Source organism: Solenopsis invicta, chromosome 5 (genome assembly GCF_016802725.1).
Source record: "Solenopsis invicta isolate M01_SB chromosome 5, UNIL_Sinv_3.0, whole genome shotgun sequence".
Lineage (NCBI taxonomy): Eukaryota > Metazoa > Arthropoda > Insecta > Hymenoptera > Formicidae > Solenopsis > Solenopsis invicta.
Genome location: NC_052668.1, coordinates 284,437 through 304,604, shown reverse-complemented (window position 1 = coordinate 304,604; position 20,168 = coordinate 284,437). Strand labels below are relative to the sequence as shown.

Below are 20,168 nucleotides of genomic sequence, written 5' to 3'. Positions count from 1 at the left end.
AAGTAATATTTCGATGAATTAACGGTTTTGGTCGCCATATTAAAGTAAAAGTCGATAAGAAAATCTGTAATTTTTTTCAATTTTTCTTGTTTTTGGTCAAAATGAGTCAGAACCATACACATTAGCGTATGTATTTTAATTCTGTAAAAGAAATTATATTTTTGTAAAACCAATACAAAGTATAACTTGTTTAACAAAATGGTATTTTTGTCGGTAATACAAACAACTACTCCAGCGTCGCCTCGAAGTCAAAATTTATCATGTTCTTTTTCACCCATTGTACTTTTAATCCGTAAAGATCACACTTCCAAATAATAACAATCACATGGGGTCCACTGGATTCCCTGCACAAAATCAGTCGCTATTTGCTAGCTTTTTGATATTTCGTCGCAAAAATTTTATTGGATATACCTTGAGGTCTGTTCTTTATTATCCAATAATTTTTTTTTTATTAGAATTTAATATAATGAAAACATTCAAATAAAGAAATTTGACTTTTTTACGAAAATATTCATAAAATTTTTAATTTTTGAGATAATTCAACAAAAATTTAGGGGTGTATTCTCGAGATAATATACTTTCAGATAAAAATTAGTTTCATAGAAGGTTATTCGATTTTGAATGGTCTGTGTACCCTTAAAGTTAGCGTGGGGTTTTTGGACCCCAGGTAACCTTTACGGGTTAAAACCGTGCTAAACTCATTAAATGTGATACAAATAAAGATTGAAGAAAGGAGAGAGAGGATAGTGGAGATGTACATTATAAGATTCAAATAATCAATGATTGCAGACATAATTGCAGCATGTGATCGAACGAATCTTCACAATTAGCCACAACCCAAACCTAATATTAATTTTAAACGCACTCTCTGACACGGGGCTTTACAATTATCGTTACGATCATGTGTGCGAAACAACTCACATCGAACGCCGAGTAACGGCGTATGTAAGTATGTACATACATCGACAACAGAAAAAAAGCGAACGATTTCGCCGACGCAAAACTTTTCCCCTCCTCGAAATGACTTCATCTGCGATTCCAAGGACTTCGCCGCGAGAAGGAAGCAAAAACCAGGTAGTAATCGCGAAGAGGAATGTGCGTAAGGTCGAAATAATAGCCGACATGCCACAACGACGACGACGACGACGACGACGAGGACGATGGTGCACGCGTTAATGCGAATACGCAAGTAAAACTGCAAAGACGCGGACACTCCGCAACGCTCAAGCGAGTCCCCCTTCGAGAGACGAAAGCGCGCGTTAAAAGATTATGCTAATATCCGCGGTCGAGAGATCGCTATCCGCGATACTTAACCCAAAGACCTCATCGTCGACTCTCGGCAGCCTCGGTCGCGGTCTCTCTCGTACGGACTCAGACGGGCACGGACGGATGGACGGACGGATGGACGGACGCGGCAAAACGACGCGCGCGTTAAATTCCTGCGGGTTATTTCTGCGCGATTATGAGCGTCGCTCTACGTCCCGCGGACGTTATACGACGGGGCCGCGGCGATTAATTGCGGCGTTGCACGAGCGCGAGTTTCCATTTTCGAAAGTGAATAAGCCCGATCTTGACCTTCCACCCGTCCCGACGGCTGCTCCTTTGTTAAGCTGCGATCTGTCGTTACAGCGAATGCATACAAGACGATCCGTGTGCGCGAATCGTGCAATAATGAGCAAATTTACTTATCATTGAAAATGTTTCTCCTCTCTTTCGTGATTATTTCTACGAAAAAATGCGATGAAGAAAATATAGAAAAGAAGTGAGGGATTGTGCACGTGAGAAAGACCTTTGATTTCCATTTGCAATCTTCTTATATGTCATCAATATTTAATTAATGACATAAATTAATTACAAAAATTTAAGGAGCGCTTCTCCAGTCTTTTCACACAATCTAAAAATTTGCTCAAATTTTGAGAATAATATGATTAATTAAGCATTTCTGAATTTTTCTAAATTTTTTTCATTATATATTTTTTTAACAACTTTCTAAAATAGCGTTGAATTTTTATAAGACTTCTAAGTAATTTTAGCAAACAAAAGTAATGTAAAATATAGGATTTTTGAAAGATTGTATTTATAAGAATAAAATTTAAAAATCTTTTAAAATTAAAAAAATAAAGTTTTATTTTCATGTAAGAGAGTATTCATGAATTATACAATTCTCTTTAAATATGACGTCACACTAGCGAAAATGTGGCAGGACGTTTGTTCCTATTTAAATCATTATTATAAAAATTCTCTTTCGATTTTTTTCCATATTAATATTATAAAGAAAATATTTTTAAATAATAAATTATCGTTGTTATTGTTTAAATTTTATTCATTATTTATTATTTTGGAGATAACAATGCCAAAAGCTTCTTTGTTAAAAGATATAAGGGTAAACTTAGAGTATAATAAGATAGAGTATACTCGTAATAATTCCTTGAATCGGCTAGTGATCATATGTGGATCATATGTTTCATAACACATTGTTTAATGATTTTTTTTATTCATTATCGAATTTCTAACGTATTGTATTGAACACAATAAACCAAATTAGTTTTGCGATCACGATAAATTTTATGTTGTTATAATGTTTGTATTATATTAATTTTTTTTATTTTCTATTAATGGATTTTTTAAAATAACAATTTGAAAAAAAACATTTAACATTTAACATTAATAATTACTTTAGATTAATTAAAATGAAAATAATTTAAAAAAATATTAATCTAATGTCTATTTTTATTAATTATTTATCGTTAGAATCATGATTTAAAATAAACCAATAAAATTTTTTACGTTTAATTTAATTATTGCATCACATAATATAACTTTTTCTTTCTGGTTGTGTTCATCTTATTTATACGAATAACAGAAAAAATTATTCCAAATGATTTGCATATATAAAAATCAGTAAAGAAACTATAACTTTACATATATTTATAAAAAAAGTATACTTTAATTACATGTTGTATCTTTTTGACAACATATATAGTATTGATTAATCATTGATACATACGTATTAACATAAAGTGTTCACGGATCATCATATAGTATCAGTTTTTGCATGCAGAATTCAAGAAAGGTTAATAGCGGTTCTGACTTGGAAATTCAAGATTTCCGAGGAAAAAAATTCTTGTATACAACACTACAAACTACATTATTCTAAACTGTTAGTAAATATTCTAATAACATTGCTAAATTGATATTTTGCTTACTGGGAGTGGCTAGTCTTGTATCATCATTCACCATTCCGTTTGTTCAGTGTAATTGAGCGTATATATTCGAGAGAATCTTGGGACATCTTTCTCAGATTTACAAGTTCTCGCTTATTATCAACATTATGTGTGTGATATTTCTACTTCTCTCTTTTTTTTACTTTTTTTTTACTAAGAGCAGACAGCGTGCTGCTAAAAAATGTAAGAAAAACCATTTATCTTAATATCAAAGGTCAAATTATTAAAGTCGGAATGCAGTTATTAGCACATAATTACATCACTAATAATTATTCAGATATTTTGTATTTAGATTATAATTGACGTTCTCTTCAGAGCATACACATATCTCGTTGGTTTTTATCTCTTTTGTAGTAAATTCACCCAATCACGTAACATTGAATTTGTGCACTTTAAAAGCTGCTACGTATAAAATATCTACACAAAGTGACATAAATGTAATCAACAATGATATAATAATTGTATATTCTCATAAATAATGTGACATTATCATTATTGGATACTTAATCGTTTAAAATATTTATTTTTTAAATTTTAACTTGCTAAATTTTTAACTTGCTAACTTGATGTATAATTTTTAATGTGCATTAATCCGGTGTATTGCAAGTGTGACCGAATTCGTGCTATTAGTTAGTCATTAAAAAGGATCACAAGCGAATAGAAACATTTGACATTACTGTCTCTTTATCTAATTGTTATAGTCATCTAAATATTGCTAATCAATACAATTGTGTTCACTTATAATAGCTATAAGTTTCAATTTTCCATGTTATATAACGTGAAAATTGCAGCAATGTTGTAGTTACATTACAATTTCGCCTTTTTTAAATGTAACAATGATAGTATATTTATATCTCGTCTTACCATTTTTTTTTTATAAAGTCTATATAGTTCCCACATTTAAATTCTGTGCATAACATATATTTGTAATAACACGTAGCATTTGCACATTTACATTACACGAAAGAAAATAACAGATACAAATAATTATAATATAAATATTATTAAATATTTGTTATATAAAGCATTATTCCCAATTATATTAATTTGTACAATTTTTTCAGCCACTTGGTCTGATTCAATAGTGAAAAATGAAGTACTTGTACGTAGGTTCTATGTTTTTCGTATATAACTATTATGTAATATGGAGTCAGAACTCAACATTTCCAACTAACAAAGAGACTGCTTATGTCAGCGATGGTAACTACGGTAATACAAATATTAATATAAAATTATATCAAGTGCTATTATGTTTGGTTCTTATACAATGGTCGCAGGTGACGAAGCGTATACCCATCGTATTCCCAAATAAACGTTGTCCAAAAGATATGATGCTCTACTCAAGCGATAATGAGAAGAATGAATTGGTTTGCGATTGTAAACCTCGGTACTTGCCATTGAACGATTCTTACTATGAACTTTATAGACAAGCTCCATGTCCCCTCAACAACTATATCGTTTTTCTCGAGGATGAGACAGTTCTTCGTTACACGGAGAATTCTTGCTTGCAAGACAGCATGGTGCAGTATAGCAAGTGCTATCGTTTTAAAATGAAAGGACCGTGTGCGTCTGATGAGATATTAAGTATGAACTACCTACAAATTGGAATGTATAAAAAATTCTTGAAATAGTGTTTTAATCAATGTAATTAACGCTTCTTTAAGAAAATGTCCACCAGGCAGTAGTAAGAGTACACTTGGAAAATGCACACAAGTATGAATACATTTTTTATCTAATTTGATTTGTAACATGCTCTCTATTGCAATGCTTTACATAGATTTTATATGAGATATATTGTAATTATATATATATTCCAGGTTATACAGCGTAAAGTACATCAGGCTGCATCAGAAGAATAGAGAAGAAGGGAGTATTATGGCTACTGTGAAAATTACGCCTACTCGTGTTATCTCCATTATCAGGTGACGAATTCTACGCAGAGAAAAAGATTTTATTGGAATAATATTCCCATTTATTTGATTGAAAATTGTTTCATTGAAACAAGATATACTTATACAAAATATTTGTTTGAATAAAAATGTTGTTTCATTCAAACAATATCTATTATTTAACGAAAATAACATTATTGTCAGTCATACTTATTGATTTAAACATTGGTTTGGTTGGACCATTCCAAATAAGTTTATTTGGCTATCATAATATTTATTAAGTCCAAAGAAATCATTTTCTCTGTGTAACGATTGCTTACGGCTTTTGTTAATGTGATTTTTTCAAGTGAAATTTTCATTTCAAAATATTTTTTCGATAAATCGATTGTTACTTCCAGAGGATTGTTTTTAGGGCGTTTTTTTGTTTTAAATGTTTAATATTGTTTTCAAATAGTGAGCGTTAGAGTGAAGTTGTGAAGTATATCCGTAACTAAAAAATAAAATCAATCGATAGCTTGTTATCATCGGTACACGCGTGTTGTATTATAATAATAACGTATGCTTCTTCGAACGGTTTTCAGTCGCCGAATAATTAATTGAAAATGATAATTGTGATTCATAATGATTTTGTTAGTACAAGGAAGTTTCTTTAATAGGATGATTTTCGCTGCAAAAGCTGTTAATATAAATAAAATATTTTATTGTTTTCTGTGCGACTTATTTCAGGCCAAAAATTTACGTATTTACCAAAATTTTTTGTCGTTTATTAGGACAAAAAGAATAAACAAGAAAACCTGCAGTTTCTAATTCTTCGATAATTTCTAGCTGGTATTGTAGAGCTAAAACATCCTTGAAGAATGCATGTGATTAGACTGCCGACAGGCTGCAATTTTTCGAGAGTCAAATCGTTTTTGCGTAACGCTGATCGATATTGCGATAAACGGCGCACGAACGCGCCGTCCGCAATGATCTTTTCCAAGGATCGTAAATTACTGTGCGGCCATTATCATTCCGTCCGCGGTTATATGAGAGTACGAGAGAATCCGATACACGACGTCGGCCGATACTTGCGCATCCATTGTACGTATTAGTCTTGATGACATAATAGCGTCTGCAGACTCAATCGAATTCTTGCTCGCGATAATGACAAATGTCTTCATTGTCATGCTGGCTCATAAAGTAATTGACTTTGTAGAGTTACAACAACTTGTAGTTTAAAGTTTGTAAACGCAAGTAATTTTCAGCGATGCCCGAACGACATGAATATATGAACTAAAGATATACAAATCTTTCAAATACAAATCGAATCAGATAAGATTGGAATATATGATCTGAACTGTTCGACAATTTTAAACCTAAAAGCTTCGATTAAGATTTACATATATTGACAATTATATAAAATTATATCTAAAATGATTTTATATCATATAATCAGTATAATTTTTCTCTTAAACTGTGAAATATTAAAGAATCAAATTTAAATCAAATCCTTGAGTTAAATAATATTTTGTTATTTTTAATTTTTATGTGTCGAAATTTTATTTCAACACAAAAGATGTAATTAAAAGAACATCATCTAATCCATTTTTATGGCTTGATTGCTTCAAGTAAGCAGTTTCAAAGTAAGCAGCGTTACATCTATAAATGATAAATTAAATTTGAGTCAAATTTAACATTTTTTAAATTAAATTATTTAACTTTGTTGTTTCTCAATTTATTAACAATAAACAGTATAAGCAATGACAACTTATAAAAAGGATTAAATATAACTTAAGTCGAGTTGATCTAATTGATTAATAATTTAACACTACAAATTTAGTGGTACAATGAAAATCTTTGTTGTTGTGTATATATTAAAATTTAATCTAACAGTAATTATGTTGCTAATTAAAGGCTATATTTCAATGATTTAATTTAATTCGATTCGATGCAGATAAAAATTTGTCAATTTAGTTCAATTCAGATTCAAATAAAGAAATTAAATTTAAGTAATCCGATTAAATTTAACGTTAAAAAACTTTGATTAAACGTATCTAATATTAATTACAGAATGTTTAGACAAATTATATAAAATAATTTCTTAAAAATTCTTGAATTTTCTAGGAATTTTTTCAAAATCTTCAAATAAGATTAAAGAATTTTTTGTTGCGATTCTATAAATTTCTTTTATTATACCTTGTTCCTTAATTATACAATCATAAAGAAAAGCCATTTAAGAAGATGCTGCATTGACAGTTTTGTCAATTGAACACGTCTTACACACATGCGATTTAAGAAACCTCAACAGAGATCTCTACATACTATCTATAATTTAACATTATTCAATTATTGATTTTACACTTGAAGGTGTAAAATGCCATGACTTTGCCTTTGTTTCGCGAATATAATCAGCATAATTTTACCACAAAGTAAATGTTACAATAAATTAATACTTACTTTGAGGTAAAAGTTGATAGAAAAATGTATAATTTTTTTCTTCCTGTTTTTGGTCAAAAGCAGATTAGAACTGTATACATTAACACGTGTATTTTAATTGTGTTTAAAAAATAATTATAATTTGGTAAAACCGATATAATACAAAATAGTATTTTTGTCAGTGAAACAGATGACATGCCAGCATGCTTTAAATTTTGAATATTAAATTTGAGAAAATACTATAAAGAAATAATATAATATGTCTTAATAATATGTCCGCAACACGGATCTGACTGATCAAAAGTGCAGAATTCAAAAAATAATTAAATACATAACATTAATTTAGGACGATGTATCTATTGTTGTATCTTTTGTTATCACTAGTTTTTTATAAAAATTTACAAATCATACTTGAATGTACACATGGATATATTTTTTCTAATAGCAAATATCCTGGAACTAAAGTTCTTTACTAATGATACTTAAAACGGGTATGCTATTGTTCAAAATAATAGTTTGAATATCGTTCATTCTAATAATGTTGGAAAAAATCGATTGTTAATCGAATGTCCATATAATCGATTACTAAACAATCGATTAAATAAGTAATTGATCATGTACAATCGACTGTGTCTCAATGGGAAAATAATCGATTATTTTGTAAAACATCGAAGAAAATCAATTATTGAGTAATCAATTATTATTTAATTAACATCGTGTAACGATAGAAAGTGCAATGCTGCATAGCAAAAGTCTTGCTTTCAAATTTTAGTTACTTATATGCTATTTTTTTCAGTTTCAGGAGAATGTATATTTAATTATATGATTCATTATATGATTATTTATAAAAAGTCTAACAAATGCTTGCGTTCAGCACACAAAACAGATAAGTAAGTTAATGACTTTTTATTTATAAGAAATAATTGCTACATTTAGAAGAACTAAAGGAAAGAACTAATCATTATTAAGAAATCCCTAAGTGATAATCTACTTTGTCTGTTGATCAGCCAGTAAACTTACATGGAAAAATCGATTAATCGAATCTAAACACGTTGAATAATTAATTAATCACAATAAAAAAAAGAAATGGACAAAAATAATCTATTATCTCTGAAAGAACATCGAACACTAATTAATCAAACTAGCATCGCTTATCATCAATTCATTCAACACTAAATCGATGGACACGGTGAATGATTCGGAGTCCATTTACGAGGAATCACGTTCGAATGGATCAGATTTCGTGGAACGAGCCGCATGATCGAGTTATGACTCAGTGACTTCAACGACTTGCATTTCTCATCGCAGTACCAACGTATGCAAATCCGGGACAATTAATATGCAGAGAACGCGCATTCTCAAAGCGCGTGCGGTTTTGTACAATCGCGCATCGGTATAATTGAAAGTAATTTGCATAATAAAAAAAAACATTGCAAAATATTGCGCAATGTTTCAGCGATATTGCCGCAATAGTAATGTCCAGAAATATTGATACGTAACGTTGCAGCAACAATGCAGCAATCAATATAATATATATAAAATATTGCGTTAATGTTGCTGCAATCTTGCTGAAACATTGCGCAATGTTTTTTTTTTTCTATTCCGTGCTGTACGAGAAGTATCGAGAGAGAGAGAGAGAGAGAGAGAGAGAGAGAGAAGGAGCGACGTTGATTACATTAATAAGCGCTCACCATCGGGTGGAAATCCATAACGAGCGTCTCGTCAAGGTATTCCTCGCGGCTGCGAACGGAGGCCGCTCGCTCGTCCTCAACGGGCGGCTCGGCTGTCGTCGACGTGTCGCGTCGCGCAAACTCGGCGTCGCGACGCGCCACGCTCACTCGAGGGATGCCGCGCGCACGGGTTTGCGCCTCCTCGCGGCCGGTCCATCCGACGCGACGCCTCGGGCGCCCTCGAAGGTCCGGCTCCCAGCCGGCTCCTGGATATCGATAGATCGCGCGCCGACAGTTAAAACACTTTGCACTCTTGCGGCAGTCCGCGCGACACCTCCTCCTCCCGCACAACGAGGGACGATACGTTCCCTTGCAAAACGACTTATATTCTCACTGAGATCCCGTGGCTCTGTGTCCGAGTCGTTGGGACAGCGCGCGTATTTTTGAAAACGCGCTCGCGCGCGACGGCGACGCCTCGGTAAATCCCCGGGCGCGTATTCTCGTACACCGAACACCCTCTCGGTGAACGACGATCGCGCGCGTCCGCGATCGATTCGGAGGGCGACGACGATACCGCGGTTTGTGGGTCCGATTCGTAGGAACGACGACGACGACGATGACGACGAAGTATCTCGCGGCGCGCGCGCAAGCGGAACGCGGGTTGTACCGAGCGCGCGGCCGAGCCGATGCGTCGCGCGAGCGTGATACGACTGCTCGTGCGCCTCCGCCGGCTCTCGGGCTCGGTCGCCGCCGCGCGTCTCGCGTCTCTCATTCGTTCGGTCCAGTGCGCGGGCGGATGCGGCCTGAAGCGGCCTACCACAAATCGAAGAGATGTATCTACAGCGAGAGTTGAGTCGTCGTCTCGCCCGCGTGACTTGGTTCATGCTCCACGCTAATCCCCCGCGCCTTGCGCTCCGGCGCGTTTTCATTTTGCGCCTGTTGACCGAGCAACTAAATCAATATCTGTACGATTTCTGTTTCAACTTTGCCGTGTTACCTAATTCGAAGCCTGCTTCTCACGTTTCCGATTAGTTGTAGATTTGATATTTTCATAATTGTTTAATTAATATAAATATAATAATTGGGTAATTGGTTAATTATCCTATCTGAAAAAGTGCATTGCATCGGTACGCTAATCTTTCAAAGTTTATTGTTGTCGCTTTCTATGGTACCGATTGGTTCTCATTCAGCGTTTACTTCGTGGCTGTCATCGTGAAGATGGCATCATATTTTGGTTATGTGTACTGAAGGGTTAATAGAGTAATATTCAATTTGTAATTTGTATGAAGTTATGTAATATTAGAAACTTTGTAACGCGCGCCGTTTCGTCTGGTAGTTATTAAATTAAATAATTATATAATTGGTAAATTATTATAAATGTTTGTTAAATTTGTAAAATAATTGCAGTGGAAGAAAGAAATCACACACGCAGCACGCGCTATTATGTAGGGTCACTGCACCAGTCAATGAACAAATAAGAAATTAGACCAGTCAATGAACAAACACAAAATAATTTAATACAATTACATTTTTAAATGAAAAATTACATTTTAATAAAATCTACATGAAAATTAGATTTCAACAATATCAATTAATTTTGCAGTTTATTATTTTAAAGTTTTATTATTTTAATAGTTTTTCTAAACAATCATTTATTGGTGACTGTTCAGTGATTGGTGCAACGACCCTATAGTGATCTAAAGAATTACATTATTACATATTTAATACAAGAGTTGGATAGTAACCAGCTAAAAAGTGAAGAGTTAAATAACAAAATTAAAAGTCAATTTTTAACTCAATTTAACTTTTAACGATTTAATTTTTAACTTTAACTATTTGTTTTTGAAACACATAAATAACTTTAATTTATTCACTTTTTCTCGAAATTAAAAATGTAACAATGTAAAAGAAAAAATACGTTTCTACATATAAATTAAATATTTCTTTGTTATTTTATGAAAACTTACAAATGAAATATTAAATTTGATCCATATTATAATTGATTTGAGTAATCAACAATAAGAGAATAAATAGATGAGGGCCATTGTACGAGCTAAAATTAAAACGGTGAAATTAAATCAATATATATTGTATATATTTCAAAAAAACGTTGCATAGATTAAGCATAATTAATAAAATAAATGTGAATAATTAATTTGCAACATAACTTTAAACGCGTTTTGTGCTACACTGAGCGTTCATCAATAATTACAAACAATGTTAACCGAAATGAAAGACTATGTGAAAAACATTTTAAATTTAGAGTGACGTCTTTAATATTTCCGCGAATTAGCAAAATTCACAAGAGTCAAGAAAACGAAGCGACAGGCAAATACAAAAATAAATAATTAAATAAATAAATGCAATATTAAACTCTATGTTGTCCAATCCAATAAAAAATTAAAAGTAATTAAATGTAAAAATAGAACTAAAGAGATAGATATTAACTGAAGTCTAAAAAAAAAAAAGAAATTAATCTGAAAGAATTTGAGAATAAATAAAAGTCGAAATGTTCACTATGTCGTTCATCAAAAGGTTAATTAGATGGAGATCGGAAAGAACACTTTTGACCAGAAAATACTAATTTTAGAAGGTAAAAATGAGCCTGTGTGTAAAAAGATTGATGACTTGTTAAATTATAAAAAAAACAACTGTTTTTTACACTTACGTCAATAGATTAAACTCAATAGATTAAAAGGAGGCCCTAAATACAATACAAAAAAAAAACAGAAAAAAATGTTTGTCGTGTCAAACTTCAAATCGAGAATAGCTCTTGCCTATGCGACTTACAAAAAGTCTGATGGATATAGAGATATGTATAAGACAGTATAAGAGAGGCGAATAACAATATATATAAACATAAGGATCTGCGTACATGTAAGATCATTTAACAATTATTTTTGTAAAATTACTTAATAAGATGAAATATATGCTATTCAGCAATTTAGTGTCTTTCTTCAAATTAATGTCATTTTTTTGTTCTTTGATATGAATCATTTTCGAGATGAGCCTTTTACGAAAACTAGACAAAACAGGCGCGCGCTACAATGCTTTCAATATTATATAATTTTTCATACAAATTACAAATTTAATATTACGCTATTAACCCCTCAATACACATACGTAATCAAAATGCGCGATCTCCGCGATGGCAGCCACTCACGAAGTTAACGCAGCGAGAGAACCAATCGGCATCGCGGAAAAGCGACAACAATAACTTTGATATATTCGATATATTCTTTACATGCCGTTTTTTAGAAAGGATTAGATTCAAAGTTAACAATAGTGACTTTTTTCAACTCGAACGTATGGTTGAATTTTGTCATCTGTTCAGAGACAACTAAATGTTGATTTTGATTTAAACTTTTGTTATTTGTTTACAGAATTCTTTAATTCTTGTTCCCACTTGTTTCTTATAATTAGTCTATTTGTCTTGAGTAATCTAACTTTTAAAAAATTATGAATTTCTAATTTAATATGAACAATGATTTCCAAAATTAACTTTTAATTTAATTTAGGTTAATTTAATCTTAACGTATAGTAATTTTCAATTGAGTTAGTTTTTTGTTTATGTAACAGTTTTAAGTTAAAACTGTTATATAAATTCATTCATCTGTTCAGAAAGGTTGGTTAAATTAACATATTTTTTAAACTAATTGTTAATTGAGCCAAAATTAATAGGGTATAAAAGTAATTCAATTATGTTAAAAGTTTTAACTTACAATTAATTAATATTCACTGTGTTTTTATAAAAACTGAATTTCAGTCTTTCAGCGATTTTTACAAGTATATACTCTGTATGTGATTTTAAAAAGTATGTTAGATATTAATCTTTTAACTCTAGTCTAGCTTGTGAAGGCCTTGAATGTTACTTTCCAATAATATAATTGAATTTAATAGGTGTATGCATTCAACATATAAAGTTGTATCATGTAGTGAGAAGAGTCGTGAGATAATCGTGAATCATTTGCTTTACGAGCGTTACGAGCATCGCAAGTGAACGAATATTTGTGTGATATTATGAATATTCATACAGAAATATTCATACAATATCTTGTGTCACTATAGGGAATCTTTTTTCACGCAGCGTGGAAGATTCTAAAAGAAATATTCATAAAACTTTGTTGTGACACTTAAGTTTTTCAATTCTAGTATTTATGTATTTAAGTTAAATATATAATTGTTTATAAACTGAAGTTCAAGATTACGTTATATTTTAAGTCAAAAATATGAATGCTTGAGCTAAAAAAATTTAATTGAGTTGAAAAATTTAGTCAAGTTAACAACTTTGTTTTCTCAGTGTGCGTAAGTTTTACTATTAGATATTTATTGTCGTTTATATATTTAATTATTAATTTGTGATTTTTTAAAATTAAAAGTATCTTTTATGACATTAGTTATTAGTACACGGAAAGAACAATTTTGTTGAATTTAAAAAATTGTATATTATGTTTAACTTGCAATGGTTTGCTAGAATGTCAAAACGTTTTGCAGCAGTCCCATCATGCTTGAGTGTCTTACAGAATAATTTTAATAGTTCAACATAGAATTATTTTCTGATCTGAATTTAGCTAAATTTTTAGGTACTACATTGAAATTGCATTCTTTTCGTGTATGCCGCCCTCCTATTTTATAAACGCATTCTCTTTTTTCTCTTCAGTAAATTGTAAATTATACTCATTCTCATATGCCTGATGAATTTCTACCTGTAGGGCGATTGGTAGAATAGTTTGTTAGCTGTATGGCTGTGGTATTGATAAGACTTGTGTCGTGGTAATATTTATTGAGTTATTTTAAGAAAACGAAATGATATTTCATCACTTCCTCCTTTCTCTAGTATTAAAAAATTTTAATTCTTATTTTGAAGATATCGTTATTTTCTACACTATATTTTATCTTTTCATTAAAATTATTATTATTGAATAATAAAAATTTTCTTTAAGCTACACAAAATTTCATGCAATCAAGTGGTGTCTGTTTAATATATGTAATTTTATAATCAATTAAAATTTCGAAGATGAAGATTTTCTCGAAACAAAAATAATCTTTTTTTCTGTGTAATCTTTCTTATTTATAACACTCTATTTGTTACCTCTAAATATTACCTCTAAATCTATTACCTATTTGTTACCTCTAAATGTTACCTCTAAATATAAATGTTAATTTATTTACATTATATTCTTATCTTTAAACGTATGTGTATATATATTACTGCATTAAAAAAAATTAATATCTAATAATAAATATTGATAAAGATGACAATAATGTATGAAAAGTTACGCACATTATAGTATTGTAACACACAATCTTTATTTTTTTTAATGTGGGATTTAAGGAAACTTACGGAAGAAAGAATTTTTTAAATCGCTCATCGAATAACGCGAGAAAAATCCATGTGTCATCGGATCTGTGAAAACTACAGTAACCAAGAGGCAACAAACAGTAGTGCTTTACGTAACTTTTTGTGGGCTGTTAGCGGCCGCCGTATTCGTTCGGTTCTCCAGACGCGTTTCGCAAAGCTGCTCGATAATGAGTTAATCGGCGTGCCGCTGGTCGTCGCTCAATACGTAGCATAAATCAGCAAGGCTGCAATTATATCCCTCGAATGTAGCAACGACGTGCAGTCAGTGATCGTTAATACCGCGGCTTCCTGAGACACAACCTACTTTCGATTCACGGATAATGTAATCAAATGTATGATTGATTGCAAAAGAGTTACTATGCACACCGCGCCCAGTCCGGTCGCCAAACTGCTCACCTGTTCTTGTACCATTCTCCATTTGTAATATTAATGATTTTCCATAAGAAATCATAAAACGATCAACCACAACGACTGCGTGTAAAAAGATTTTATTTCTTTAATATAAGTTGTATTTGAAGGGTTTTTCAACAGAAATCAAATAAATCCAGAAAGTTAAATTTTCGACAAACAGAAAACTTTTTTGTTCAAATCGTTTATTGCGTAAATCCGGTAATTTTTTTCTAAACGTATAGTAGGTATGAGAACAAAAGCTTTGATTATTATTTTGCAGTTTTATTTAAAACAAAAAAAAAATTAAAAACTTTTAGGCTTGTTTGGTTCCTACTGTATTTATAATATATCTACTATCTATTTATTCTATAATATTTTTAATGTATCTTCTTTTATAACATTAACAATGCTAAAAATGAAAAACAAAATATTGTTTAAAACGCAAAGCAATATATTTTATTTTTTATTTATACAATTTAACAAATTGCTTTTAACCAAAACACTTTTTTTATATTTCTGCTTTTATAAATATGGTAATATTTCTCCGGACATAATACATATAACAGATACAAAAACAAATTTTTGACTTTGATTAAAATTTTGAAGGTCCCTTTAAAAAGAAAAAAATAAAATAAAATACCTCTAAACTTATATGGTTCTTTGTTTTGAAATTTTACATTTATTATTTATATTTTCTGTTTTCCGTTTAATTCTTGTTAAATACAATTGTTCACGATGTGATGTTACAGATAAAAAATAATTTGGCGCCATTACTCAGATTCCTTTAATGGAACTTATTTGGGGTATGTAAGTATGTGTGCATGTGAGACAAAGAGAGAAAAGGAAAAATAAGAACTCTTCCATTATATAAAGAGGAAGAACATTTACTAGTACATATTAAAGTGCCGTGATACGTTTTGTCAATTATTATACAAACAATAGAAAGATCGTTGGAGATACTACTTTTATTCTTTTAAACGATTTTATAAAATCTGCAAGTTATTTCATCATATCGTTCTCATTTCATTATTGAAACAGTAAAAGTTTTGATGCAAGAGTAAGATATTTAAAATATTTACGCTATCTTATTTTAGCAAAATGGGAAAACCTGACTTAATAGAAAATTTATATTTCAACGATAACCTTGTTCGACAAAATTTTCCTATCTTATTAACAAAACAGGTTCCACTGTGATATTAAATAGTTGCTAATAATAACGAAGTGTGTTCACTTTCATATTAAATATATATTTTAAATTTAAATATTAATTACGGTTTCCATGTTTTATTCCACAGATATATAGAAGCCTCTTTCGTCAAAAAATACTAATTCAAAATATACGCTGTTTTGCAGACGCGTCTTGCAAGTATATACAATTACCGTACGTCTCATAGTGAAATCTTTTAGTGAAATCTTATTTGCTAACCATAATCAGTCAGATATGAGACAGAAAAGCAAAATATAAACGTTTGTTGGAGATAAGTAAAACGCTCACTGATCGCAGTGAAATCCTGTCATTTTAATCAATAAAGTTTTCACCGATTTAGCTTGAGAAAATATGTACCATATTCTATAATGTATGATACTATCGCAGCGCTATAAAGAGTTAAGGTTTTGTTTGTTTATTTCTATCTATCTAAGAAATTCTGCCTATATATAATATATATTTATGTAGTTTATTTTGAGTGCATACGTTTCGCACGTCGGATACGTAGGAGCTACATCTCGAGAGTAATTTTTTGGAAAGCGACAGTTCTCGTTACGAATTGCCGGATGTAAATTCTCGGCGGCACTTCCGGTCGCCGAGACATCGGCCGGAGATGCGGCGACGTGAGCGTAATTATATAAACCAGATGGTTTGCGATAGCGTTTCGCTCACACTAAAACGATCGACTTGAGATAGAGTAAGCGCGGACTGTAATTCCGTGCGAGGTAAATGCGCCCACGTCATCGCGCCAAACAAGGCCACAACCGAAGCGTGGATTTGTCCCGTCTGCGCGAGAAATGTTAGAACTCTTGTTCGACGCGCTCGCATATAACCCCAGGGGTTACAGCAAAACCACTACACCAAGTATCGGCCTGCGCAGCGTGTTCCGTCGAATTAAAAGATGAAACAACGCACAATGGATTGAACTATGTGTTATACATGCGTTTCCGCTTAGCAGAAATCGCGCCACAAGTGCTTCGGAAATGCAAGCTGGCAGAATTCGGCTGTCGCGCGAGCGGCCTAAGCCGAACTCAACGATAACCATATATGGTTATATCGAACTGCGCGACACCAACGATAACACCGAGACGATAAGACTCGGGCGTTTGTCTGTAAGAAGCGCGAAGAGGGTAAAAGCTGCTCAACGGTACAATCATCGAAATATATCTGACAATGGAACAAGTAAAAGAGAGTTTGAGTCATTATCCGACCACATCCTAAAGTCCTTACGCTGACATCTTCCTCGTGAGTTCTAACTTAAAGACGACGACCATGAATCCCGAACATTAATAATATTTTGATTGGCACCTCCTCGCATGGACACAACATACGGATGTAGGAAAATGTTCAAAATCTGTTAAATTTTTTATTTTTTACTCTGTTAAATTTTGTTGTGATTTAAATTAATAATTAATTTAAGTTAATTTAATCTTAATGCAATTTTTAACAGAGTTTTTCATTCTTGCAATTTTTAACATAATTAAATTATAAATGTAATTTATAAACCATTAATTTTAATTTAGCTTAAAAAAGTATTAACTTTTTTAACTCTTTTTTTTAACTAAATTAAAATTAATAGCTTATAAAGTATATTATAATTTAGTTATATTAAAAATTACATGAATGAAAAATAAACTCAGTTAAAATTTGCAGTAAGATTAAATTAACTTAAAGTAATTATTAATTTTTAAAAATATTATTTATGTTAAATTAGAATATCGTAATTTTTTGTACTAGTCATAATGTAATTTATCGTGGAAGAAAAGAGAGTAATATGCCACTCATTTTCATTTTATTCAATACCTTTGTTTATAAATCAATCAACAATATTTTATATTAAAACTGAACAGTTACATTTGTCAAAGTATTGTATATCAGATTCTAGACTCAAGTACTGAAATATATTTATTACCTAGGTTATGACTTTTGAAAAATATAATGCACTGCATAATCGGTGGAAAAAAAAAGTGGCTGTAATACGGTTAGCCCAAAAATAATTTTTAAAAATTGATTTAGTTTAAAAACACATAGTATTTTGTTAAACAATTATATACATTTAATTTTCCATTGCTTAAAACTATCCTGATTTAAAAACTTCAGGAATATCATTAGAAATATCATTTTGTTTTTGATTAAACATTAAACAACAAACATAAAATAATATTTCCAATATTTCTGAATATCATCCTCTAGAAGAATAATCGATTTATCGAAGAAATATTTCAATGTAAAAATTTTGCTTAAAAAATCATATTAACAAAATGTCAAGTTATTGTTCAACTTTACATAACTTCAAATGCGTACAGTCGAATAAAAAGTTAAACAACAATAAAACATTCGAGTGTATTGTACATACATTCGTGTGATAATACGCTCAAGTTTGAAAATAATGAGGAAGCATGCGTAAGTGCTAAAATGTATTATGAAGAAGTTTAAAAATGTTCAAAAGTAAAAATACTCGGCTCGATGAAAAGACCGAGTATCTCTACTTACGAAGAATTTATCAAGCCATTTGTTTACTTCTTCGATTTTTATAAATGTTTTGTCAAACGAAATGTGCTTATTGAATGATACAAATGGTGACATAGTCCAACACTGTAGATAAGAATAATCAAAGGCATTTGTTTTTAGTGACAAAAATTATCAGAAAATTATTTTCTGATAATTTTTATCACTGAAAACGAATCCACCGGCGAAATTATCCTATCACGCCAAGTTTTCGAAAATGTTGTACCAAAATTAGTGTTTTTGATCATTTTAATAATGTTGTTGCCAAAATAAACTTCTTTCAATTTTATTTATAATACGTTATTTTAAAGTGCTACTTTTTACAATATGAATTTGTAATATCAATTTATTTTAGTACGATTTTTTAATATAAATAATCAGCATATTATAAATAATAAAATTAAATAAATAATTATCTGTTCTAAAATCTGATGTGATAGACCACTTTCGTCACCGGATTCGTTTTTAGCAACTAAAAATTCATCAAAAACACTTTGTTTAAATCCTAAAGAAAAGTCTTAAAGAAATTTTTGTATAATTAAACTTGTAATATATATAACAAAAAGCGCTATATTCGGTGAATATATCAGTCTGATCAGGCATCCAGCAAAGTTGAAATATCTGCAACTTGCGATAAGAGAAAAAAGTCATTATCTAATCAAATTGCTGCATGGCAATGCTCGGTCTCTTATGACAAAATTGATCAAAAATACACTATAATTGCAAATTGTCTAGAATGTTTTATCGTATTCACTGAACATATCTTTTAGATTATTATTTGTTTTGTTCGATGTAGCATACTTTATCTATTACAAATTATTTAGAAAGAAGTAAATCGAAGAAGTAAGAAAATGACTTGATAAAGTCATCGTGATAAAATACCAGACTTTATGCCGAATAACTTGCTTGAAGGCAGACGAAAGTATTGAAAAATAATGGGAATTACTTTCATCATTGAACTATGGTACATTATGAAAATAAATACTGAAAATGTTTCATAAGGAATAGTGGATTATTTATTCGTACCCCTAATACGATTACATATTTCGATTATATGTAAATAATCTTTAGTTTTACATATTGTATATGCAATTTTTAGAAAGAGAAAGATACATGGCATTTGTTCGCCTTTTTTACGTTTCGATTCACTGTCCATTGCTAATTACAATTTTACAGTTGATGTGACACTTTTGTTATCTCAAAAGTGCAAATTTTACATTAAAACAACAGCAGTACGCGAGCAAGGATGTGCAATTTGTAATGAAGATATTTAATATTTAATATTGTATTTCTTCTGTATTTGATACAAAATATAAAATAGACAAAATATCTGAAAATAAAATGTTGATGAAATACTTTTAAATTATTCGTAGAATGATTATTTTAAAAAAAGATTAGTGTACATATATATATGCACTTATAATACTTTTCATATTAATATTATAATTGTGATTATTTTATTATAAGTATACTACCCCAATCGATACATATAGATTTAAAAAG

At 30.8% G+C, this 20,168-nt stretch overlaps 1 protein-coding gene across 1 annotated transcript in view; it reads right to left on the bottom strand.

The window, feature by feature from the left end:
- The window catches only part of LOC105197599, an 80,360-nt gene extending 70,962 nt beyond the window's left edge, over positions 1-9,398 (bottom strand). The window contains exon 1 of the mRNA XM_026140180.2: positions 9,220-9,398. The gene's annotated coding sequence lies outside the window, so the exon portion shown is untranslated. The remainder of the gene's footprint in view (positions 1-9,219) is intronic.
- Positions 9,399-20,168: the final 10,770 nt, after the last annotated feature.